The following is a 10060-nucleotide window of genomic DNA, read 5'->3' on the forward strand; positions in this document are numbered from 1 at the left end:
AAAAATGGTTCTAGCATGGATGATAAACACATAAGGTTTCTATAGGAAACTGTACCAAAAGTTTACTGAGTGTACTTTTTATTTTACTTACAGTATATATGAGTGTATGCATGGATGGATGGATCTCCAATAATAAAAAAATATTTTTAAATCTATACATTATTTATTTTTTAATATATGAAAAATACTGACACATATACTGCATGAAGATTATTACGATATGCAAAGCACAGCCTTACCAATGCAGAGATAAAGACTTGAGTACTCATTCAAGGAAGTAAATAATTCAAAAACTAATAACAATAATTTGTTCTTCAATATCAGTTTAAATATAATGCAGATAAAAGTATAATGAAGACAATGCATTGGAACAAGATGTATATCAGCTTAAACATGATTAAGAAATTTACATGCAAAAAAAAAAAATGCCCTGCAACCTTATACTGGTAAAGAGGGTATGAATGATAGATGATCAAAGTATTTACATTTATAAGTGTTTTATCTTACAGGTAAACAAGTGCCAGGGAACAGACTTAAGATTACAGTCAGTGTGACATCTGTGTTTCTGTCACAAGTGGCACAGGTGACAGGAGAACCGCATGCGAGTGTGTGACCAACCGGGCTTACGAGGAAGACATGGACACTGCCATCAGCAATGCCAACCTGACCACTAAACTGATAATGACCGTTACAATGCGACAAATACACAAGTCACCAGGCAGGTCTGAAGCAGGTGAGACACATGGCAGCAGTCAGGGCAGGATAATTGGTAAATACGAGACACAACAGAGTAACACTATAAGTAAGTCTGACGGTTTCATTGTTCAGACAGCTTGTTTTTTAGGATAACTTTACTCCTTTGTCAGGGAGAAATGCAAATGAATTAAAAAAATAAGTACTTAAAACACTTAGGGTCTTCGGGGTTATCATGGGCAGAAAAGATTATAGATAATAAGATAATAACATATGCTCTTCCCAGATTCTTCATTTTCAATATGCCTGCTTCATACACACACACACACACACACGCTTAGACACACTCACACACACACACATGCTTAGAGAGACACACACACACACTTAGAGACACTCACACACACACACACACACATACGTGCGCACAGTAGGGTATACATATCCTTATGGGGACTGCTCATTCATTTCAATGGGAAAAATGCTAACGCTAACTATGACAACCTTAACCCCTACCCTGCCCTAACCATAACCATAAGTAACCTAACAAAATACAAGAGTTTTTGCATTTTTAGTTTTTTCATAGCAGTCACCGATTTTTATAAAATAGAATATTTTCTATTTTCTGGGGCAGGGTCATTGGTGAGATGCTGTCCTGGGGGCTGCCATGTCTCTCCCTCCAGCCTGCCCACGGTGCCCGGCCTGTCTCTCCCTCCAGCCTGCCCACGGTGCCCGGCCTGCCTCTCCCTCCAGCCTGCCCACGGTGCCCGGCCTGTCTCTCCCTCCAGCCTGCCCACGGTGCCCGGCCTGCCTCTCCCTCCAGCCTGCCCACGGTGCCCGGCCTGCCTCTCCCTCCAGCCTGCCCACGGTGCCCGGCCTGTCTCTCCCTCCAGCCTGCCCACGGTGCCCGGCCTGTCTCTCCCTCCAGCCTGCCCACGGTGCCCGGCCTGCCTCTCCCTCCAGCCTGCCCACGGTGCCCGGCCTGTCTCTCCCTCCAGCCTGCCCACGGTGCCCGGCCTGCCTCTCCCTCCAGCCTGCCCACGGTGCCCGGCCTGCCTCTCCCTCCAGCCTGCCCACGGTGCCCGGCCTGTCTCTCCCTCTAGCCTGCCCACAGTGCCCAGCCTGCCTCGGCTGGCCTTATGACAACCTTCCCCCTATTTGCTCTCCCTTTTCGTTCCTAACTCTCCTCTCTTCCATCTGTACCTCCTAATGTAACGCTTTCCCCAACACAGACACACATGCTCATGCACAAATCATGCCCACCATCAAGGGAGATGTATTGTATGCAACTTAAACAGTTCACACATTCACTGAATGATATCACTTAATGGTTATGTGATTGTACCATAATAATAATAATAATTATTATTATTATTATATTGATTATAATAATTATATTTTTGCTTGCTTTTTTTAGTTGATTTTATTTTTCCCCTTTCTTTTGTTCTTTCTTTCCTTTACACAGTTTGATGACACCTTGTTGTATGTCTTTGACCCTTCAATAATAATAAAAAAGAACAAAGTAGATTATAACATTAAAATTAATTACAAAAAAAATCTAAATAAGAAACATCATTTGATTTTGTGCATAATTTAGCAGCTTCTTCCATTTGGTTTGTTCTGAAACCATGTCCTCTGGAGAAAACCCTTGACTGAGCCTCATGCATGTCGCATAGTCCTGCAGAACCATTCATTTCCTCTCAAGCTACCTGCATGTTGTGGTTTGACATGAAACATCAGCAGTGCTGCTGCAGGCAGCTGCTTTGTGGCCAGTTGTGGCCCCCCTGCCGGGAGATATGCGATCTGTAATGATGAGCATCGGAAACACCAACTTAAGACGTGCTGGTTGTTCCATATCTGTGAAATGTTAGTAAGCTGCTTTCAATTATCGGAGTAGCTGAAATTTACGACGGCATTAATAGGAGTATATGTAGAGAAATATTCTGGACATTTCGTCCTCATGCTATGATAGGTCTATATCTATTTTCAACAAGTGTCCTTAAAAATATGTATTTTGCAAAATTACTTAAATAATTTACCAGAACTTCAGCTCTGTTTACACAACATATTAATGTCACTGCAATGAAATAGGCCTGTACCTTCCAGATAGTTCCATGTTTCCAATTGCCATTGATGCATTACATAGAGTCAGTGCATTGAGAAAAACAGGTACTGGAACCCTCCTTGTTATTCAGTACCAGGTGCTCGTTATTCAGTAAAAATTACCGGAACTCCTCTTGTTACTCAGTAACAGGTGTGGGTACCTTCCTTGTTATTCAGTACCTAGTACCGGTACTCCTCTTGTTACTGAGTAATAGGTGCTGGCACCTTCCTTGTTATTCTGTACCAAGTACTGGTACTCCCCTTGTTATTCAGTACCAAATACCGGTACTCGCCTTGTCATTCAGTATCAGGTGCGTGTACCTTCCTTGTTATTTAATACCAAATACTGGTGCTCCCCTTGCTTGTTATTCAATACCAAGTACTGGTTCTCCCCTTGTTATTCAGTACCAGATGCGGGTACCTTCCTTGTTATTCAGTACCAAGTACTGTTATATTTTATTATATATAAAATATATATTTCTGTTATATTTTATTAATTGTATTTTACTGAATTAACGTATAGTGCAGAAAATCTATCTCAGTGGTGAAGAAAAATGGTCTTGCGTCTCCAAACAAACTCCAGCCTATGCAAGCAGTCAGATCAGCCAGGTGGGTTTTCCTTCTGCTCTTAAAATGTGCTCTTATCAACTAATCTGAATAATGTGGTCATAATGCTAACCTTAAAATCTAATAATAAATATCTTTAACCATACTCGTAAAATTGCTTTAAACAGTAATACTAAAATGTATGTTTAGTTTGGGTAGAAAGTTTCTCAGCTTGCAGCTTGGCTTTCATTTTACAGTTTTTTTCAGTCGCTAACAAGCATTTTTCCAACCAAGTGTCAATTTTTCAAAACTCTTAATATAATGTGCACAGCATCGGTCTGTTGTGGCCATACCATTCACAAATTTCATGTCGTTTTCACACAATATGCAGTCAGTCACATTTCTACAATGCTTACATTTTCTTAACAGACAAGCTACAGTATACCCACCACCAAAATTATGGATCGTTTTTGTCTTATTTACAAATGTTAATACACAACATAAAACCAATAAAAACAACAATATTCCAAACTTTAGCTACAGTATAAAACCTCTACTTCTGCAATAATATCAGCTGAAAAACAACACATCAGCTCAAAAATAAGCTGACAATTAACAAACAATTCAATAATTGACATTCGCAATATCAATAGCATCAGCCTCACAACTATTACTCGGGCATTGTCTAAACACAGAGTACGGATGAAGCAGCTCTACACTGTTCCCTTTGAAAGGAACAATGACAGAGTCAAGGAGCTCCGGCGACAATATGTCCAGGTAGTATAGTGTATATTCAATGTCTAGTTCTACAGTAAGCTTACTGTAAGCTATAAGTATACATATAGGTAACCTATACATAATATGTTTCACCAGCACCTGGTTCCAGACCAAGATCAGGAGGGAGAGAACATGAGGACCTTTGTCATCACCTGGGACAATGTGGCTTTCCATCACTCTCAAGCGATCACAACATGGTTTGATGTCCACCCAAGACTGGCCCGTCTCTTCTTTCCACCCTATTCACCTTTCCTCAATCCCATAGAGGAGTTATTTTCTGCATGGAGGTGGAAGGTTTATGACCATCAGCCACATGACCAGATGTCACTCCTTGATGCCATGGATGCTGGCTGCAGGGACATCGCAGTTGAAGACTGCCAAGGGTGGATCCGTCATACCAAGCAGTTTTATCCCAGGTGTATTGCCTTGGATGACATCAGATGCGATGTTGACGAAAACACGTGGCCTAACCCCGAAGATTGCAGAGATTAGATAATTTTGTGTTTTTCTTTTTACAGTATTTTTTTTTTTCAGTCTTTCCCCCTTTCATCTGAGCTTTTTTGTTGCTGTTTTTTGTGTGTCCGCTCAGTGTATTTTGTGTGTTTGTTCTTGTATGTTTCATGAATATTTTGTTCACTGTAAGCAATACAGTAAATCTTGTATACAGTAAAGGAAAAAAAAACTGATTTGCTTTTTCCTGGAATGATTTAGAATGTGAACATTAGATGTGGACATACAGTTCCCAACCAAGAAATATAGTGTAAAAACAGTGGATTGCATGTGTTGCATGCAGTTACCTGTAAAACTGAAACAAAGTCTATGTAGTTTTTGTAATGCCAAAGATTGCCAGTACTTTGAAACCTGGTGCACTTTGATTGACTGCATGTACCTTGTGAACTGAAAACATGCGTTATTGGTGTTTCTTATTTGACAGAATAATTCCAGTCAGATTTCCAGTGTTTTGGTAAAGTTAGTGTGTGCAGAGAAGGGTGTATTGTATTTTTAAATGAAGTGCTAGTATATGTTTAACAAAATGTGTTTTTGAGAAGAAAATTAACTATTTGGCCAATTGTGTTTTATAGGTGTGTGTCTGTGTTAAGTGTTTGGAAAAAGTATCTGAAGTATGGGTAAGCACTTGTTAGCGATTGAAAAAAAACTGTAATAAAGTAACAATGCATAATTTCTCAGATAAGTGGATGCATTGACAAATGATCATATGTTTTGGGGGTGGTTTAATTTGATACAGTTATACACCAGCTAAGGTCCCTACATGCACAGGACTTTCTTCAGGAAAGAATAATTAATTAGCTTGAGCGCAGAATAAATCCGGTCTTTTTAAAGGCACCGTTATCTCGCCAGACCGAATATCTGTATTCTTACTAATAGTCATTTGTTAGCATAGCATTGCTAAGTGTGTGTCTGAGACTCAAGGCAGCTGCTGTGGAACTTTCGTGGAGTAATAGGGGTGAGTTAAACAGCTGAGAATTCATCATAATTGGACTCACTGGTGCTTGGTTGAAGGCTTGAGGATCACACTACATCCCCAAGTTCAACCGGGATGGAAACATCACTAGCATCACCTTCCTCTCAGCAATGACTGCGACTTTTCCTGCGTTTTTGTGACATGAGTAGGTTTTCATCCTGAGAGAGACAACTTGGAGGTGCCCAGAGGAAAACTGAAATATTTCGAAGCATGTAAGAGACACATTTAATAAAGTGCTAAATTGTTCCACATATGTTCTAACTACTTACTGGTACGACTAACATGGTAAATTCAATGTATATTGAATGCATGTTTCTTAAATACTGCTAAGTCTCATAAGTTTAGTATTTACCGTTTAAATAAGAATACCATTTTGGACACCAGAGGGCACTGTCACTTTTTTCCGTTCCTGTCTCGTGCCAAAAGCATGCAGTTTTTTTTTTTTAGTTCTTTTTTAAGTTCTAGAGAGAAGTTGCTACAGTAATTGAGTGAACCCTGTATGTGAGTCCCATATGTGCCAGTGTTGAAAGCCAAATACAAAAGCTAAAATCTAAAAAATAGCTAAAACTAAAAACTAAGTAAAAGCAAGCTACATTTAATTTAAAGAAGTATATCTCCAGGGGCATTCAATTCAATTCAATTCAGTTCAATTACACACGTGCAGGGATTTTATGCAATAAAAGGACAGAGACACGCAGTATGTAAATGCATTATCCACATCCAGTTTGTGAGAACCCCTTTACTGTATATGTTTAGAAAAACTTGGCATAACATTTTGTGTAGATTATTTTATTTATGTAGGCCTTTTTCATTTTGTCAGTTTACTGAGTTATGTGTATTCTGTGACAACGTAGCACATGCTTTAAAGCCAATAATTGGTCTAATAATTAATATATGCATGACTGTAGTATCCTTTATTGCAAAAATTCTTGTTGGTAAAACAACAGCTTATTTAAACTGATTTTTTCAATATATTTAGTTAAGGTACATTATGTTATTGTATTAGTGCTGGAGTCTTTACTGAAAGGATGGATAGTTAGTGACAGATTACTAGGACCAAGCTGTGTAAAAACATTGATTATATTGATATTGCTTCACAATTATACATTTTACTTATTAGTGTATATTTTCATCTTTGTTTTTGTTGTTTTTAATTTGCTTCGGCATTTTTATTATTTATCTTATGGTTTTATTTTACATATTTATTTATAAGTTTCCAAAAAGTAAGTCTTGATCACTTCACCGAGGTTTTTCTCTGCTGCTAAACTACTTCGGTGCTGGACTAAATGCACATCGACACTCTCTATACAACCACTAGCTCACCCCGCAAAACCCCCTCTAGCATAACAGCATCTTATACTTTTTGTGTTCTAACCCATAGCGAAAGAGAGCTGGATGAAGATTAACAGGTATTTGATGAATATCCACAGATGTTATGCTTTTAAAAAGTTGCTTCCACTGTATGGTTTCCTTATTTCCAAGTTGTATAAAATTTGTATTTTGACAGTTATTCAGAAATTACATAAGTATTTTGCTCATGCTAAATTGATAACCTTGCAGGATGCACAGCATCCAATAACAGGTTGTGTTTTAATTTACCTGTAGAGATATAAGAGGCTAATTAGCTCTCTCTAGTGGCCAGTACCTAGAAATTCTACGATCCCTGACAAAATGCACCCCCAACCCAATCTAACTTATTCTAGTGACCTTGTGAAATGCTGGGCCCCCTGAATCTGCCAGGGCATCCGTGCCCCTTCTGCACCCTGTGAAATGCTGGGCCCCCTGAATCTGTCAGGGCATCCGTGCCCCTTTTGCGCCCCTGGGTAGGGCCCCTGTGAAATGCTGGGCCCCCTAAATCTGTCAGGGCATCCGTGCCCCTTCTGCGCCCCTGGGTAGGGCCCCTGTGAAATGCTGGGCCCCCTGAATCTGCCAGGGTATCCGTGCCCCTTCTGCACCCTGTGAAATGCTGGGCCCCCTGAATCTGCCAGGGTATCCGTGCCCCTTCTGCGCCCCTGGGTAGGGCCCCTGTGAAATGCTGGGCCCCCTGAATCTGTCAGGGCATCCGTGCCCCTTCTGCGCCCCTGGGTAGGGCCCCTGTGAAATGCTGGGCCCCCTGAATCTGTCAGGGCATCCGTGCCCCTTCTGCGCCCCTGGGTAGGGCCCCTGTGAAATGCTGGGCCCCCTGAATCTGTCAGGGCATCCGTGCCCCTTCTGCGCCCCTGGGTAGGGCCCCTGTGAAGTGCTGGGCCCCCTGAATCTGCCAGGGTATCCGTGCCCCTCCAATGCCCCTGCTGGCGGCACGATAATTGCACTGTAATAAGGTTGGATGGATACGCTCACCCACTCCTTTTGTTGCACAGTACTTTTACTGGATGTTTTTATAGAAAACTGAGTTGACTTGAAGATGTGTAGAGTGGTACAATTTTTAACACATTGCTAATCATTCCCAGCAATTATATAAATCCTTGTGAAAGTAAATGCATCATTAAACATCTGTAGTGACTGCGATTGCACACTGCATATCTCACACACAACTGATTTTTTTTTTAATGTTATACAATTTATTATAGGAGTAGTGGTATGGATTCTGGATACGATAATAGAGAAGAACCTAGAGGAGAATTGTAAGGTGTGCGCCGCATTCTGCTCAGACCCACAGCAGCACTCATGTCTCTACGATCCAAAACCACAATACCTTTTTGACAATTTTGAAAAGTGGTCAAAAAAACTGTGTAGACCATAGTTGAAAAATGTTATAGTGAAGTCATACAAAATGACCAGTAACCTGTCATAGACTAATTCTTTGTACAAACCAGTCAGCAGGCTTTACAGGCAGCTTGCAACTTACAGGTATGCTGCTGCAGGTCCACTGACGCCGACCTTTGTATGCAGAACTGAGGTCCGCTTTCCGGTACTGGGTGAATTATTCAGTATATGATTTTATATGACTGGTATCCAAAATGACATTATTAGGTATACAATACATTGTATATGAAAAAAGTCGAAATCACAGAAAAACCAGACGTGCTGGAGCAAAACTAAATATACTAAAAATGTACCGCGGTGAAGTTGGTTTTATGTTCGATATTCGCCACATTTACTGACATCTAAACTGCAATATCTTCGGGGTCATAACGGCAATTCTTTTCAGATAAGGCTCCACATGTGAAGTTAAACGAGGGAAATATTTCACACTTTAAGTTAGCTCAACATTCTCCAGCAATATGAATTAAGAATACAAAACAAGATGGGAATATCGTTCTGCTCGCACAAAACTGCCGGGAAACTTAGGGACCGTCTTGAAAGTGCAATGCCAATCAGCATAACACCACTTGTAAATTGTAATACCTCTTTCAATTTTAAGCCAATCAACATAAAACCAAGTTTAATGAGTTCCTCTGCCCCCCCCCCCCCTCATCTTTCACACCCTTTCAGGAAATTTTCACACCCATCTGTTTTCCAGAACACCAGCCCTATGTGTCCTAAAAACGTGTATCAATATTGCAGTTGGATAAATTGTAATAACTTTTGAATTCTTAAACCAATCAACATCAAACCAAGTTTAATGAGTTCCTCTGGACCTCCCTCATCTTTCACACCCTTTCAGGAAAGTTTCACACTCAACTATTTTGCTGAACAACATTTGTATGTGTCCTATAGCCGTGTATCAATATTGCAGTTGCATAAATTGTAATAACTTTGTCATTTTTGAACCAATCAACATCAAACCAAGTTCAGTGTGTTCCTCTGGCCCTCTCTCATCTTTCACACCCTTTTATAAAAGTTTCACACCCATCTGTTTTCCAGAACACCAGTGATATGTGTCCTATAGCCGTGTATCAATATTGCAGTTGCATAAATTGTAATAACTTTGTCATTTTTGAACCAATCAACATCAAACCAAGTTCAGTGTGTTCCTCTGGCCCTCTCTCATCTTTCACACCCTTTTAGAAAAGTTTCACACGCATCTGTTTTCCAGAACACCAGCCCTATGTGTCCTAAAAACGTGTATCAATATTGCAGTTGGATAAATTGTAATAACTTTTGAATTCTTAAACCAATCAACATCAAACCAAGTTTAATGAGTTCCTCTGGACCTCCCTCATCTTTCACACCCTTTCAGGAAAGTTTCACACTCAACTATTTTGCTGAACAACATTTGTATGTGTCCTATAGCCGTGTATCAATATTGCAGTTGGATAAATTGTAATAACTTTGTCATTTTTGAACCAATCAACATCAAACCAAGTTCAGTGTGTTCCTCTGGCCCTCAGTAGTAGTAATGTTAGTCAGCACTCCTCCTCTTAGCAGTCTGCTTCAAGCCGTGGTTTTTTCATGATCAACCACAATGTGGGCCACCAGTTGCTGATGGGCGCTAACTGCCCCAATTCTGGGACAGGATTGTCTTCCCCACTGCAGCTTGCAGCCTGCACTGAGGTGAAGGTGCTCTCTTCCGCA

The sequence above is a fragment of the Paramormyrops kingsleyae genome, chromosome 6 (genome assembly GCF_048594095.1).
Source record: "Paramormyrops kingsleyae isolate MSU_618 chromosome 6, PKINGS_0.4, whole genome shotgun sequence".
Lineage (NCBI taxonomy): Eukaryota > Metazoa > Chordata > Actinopteri > Osteoglossiformes > Mormyridae > Paramormyrops > Paramormyrops kingsleyae.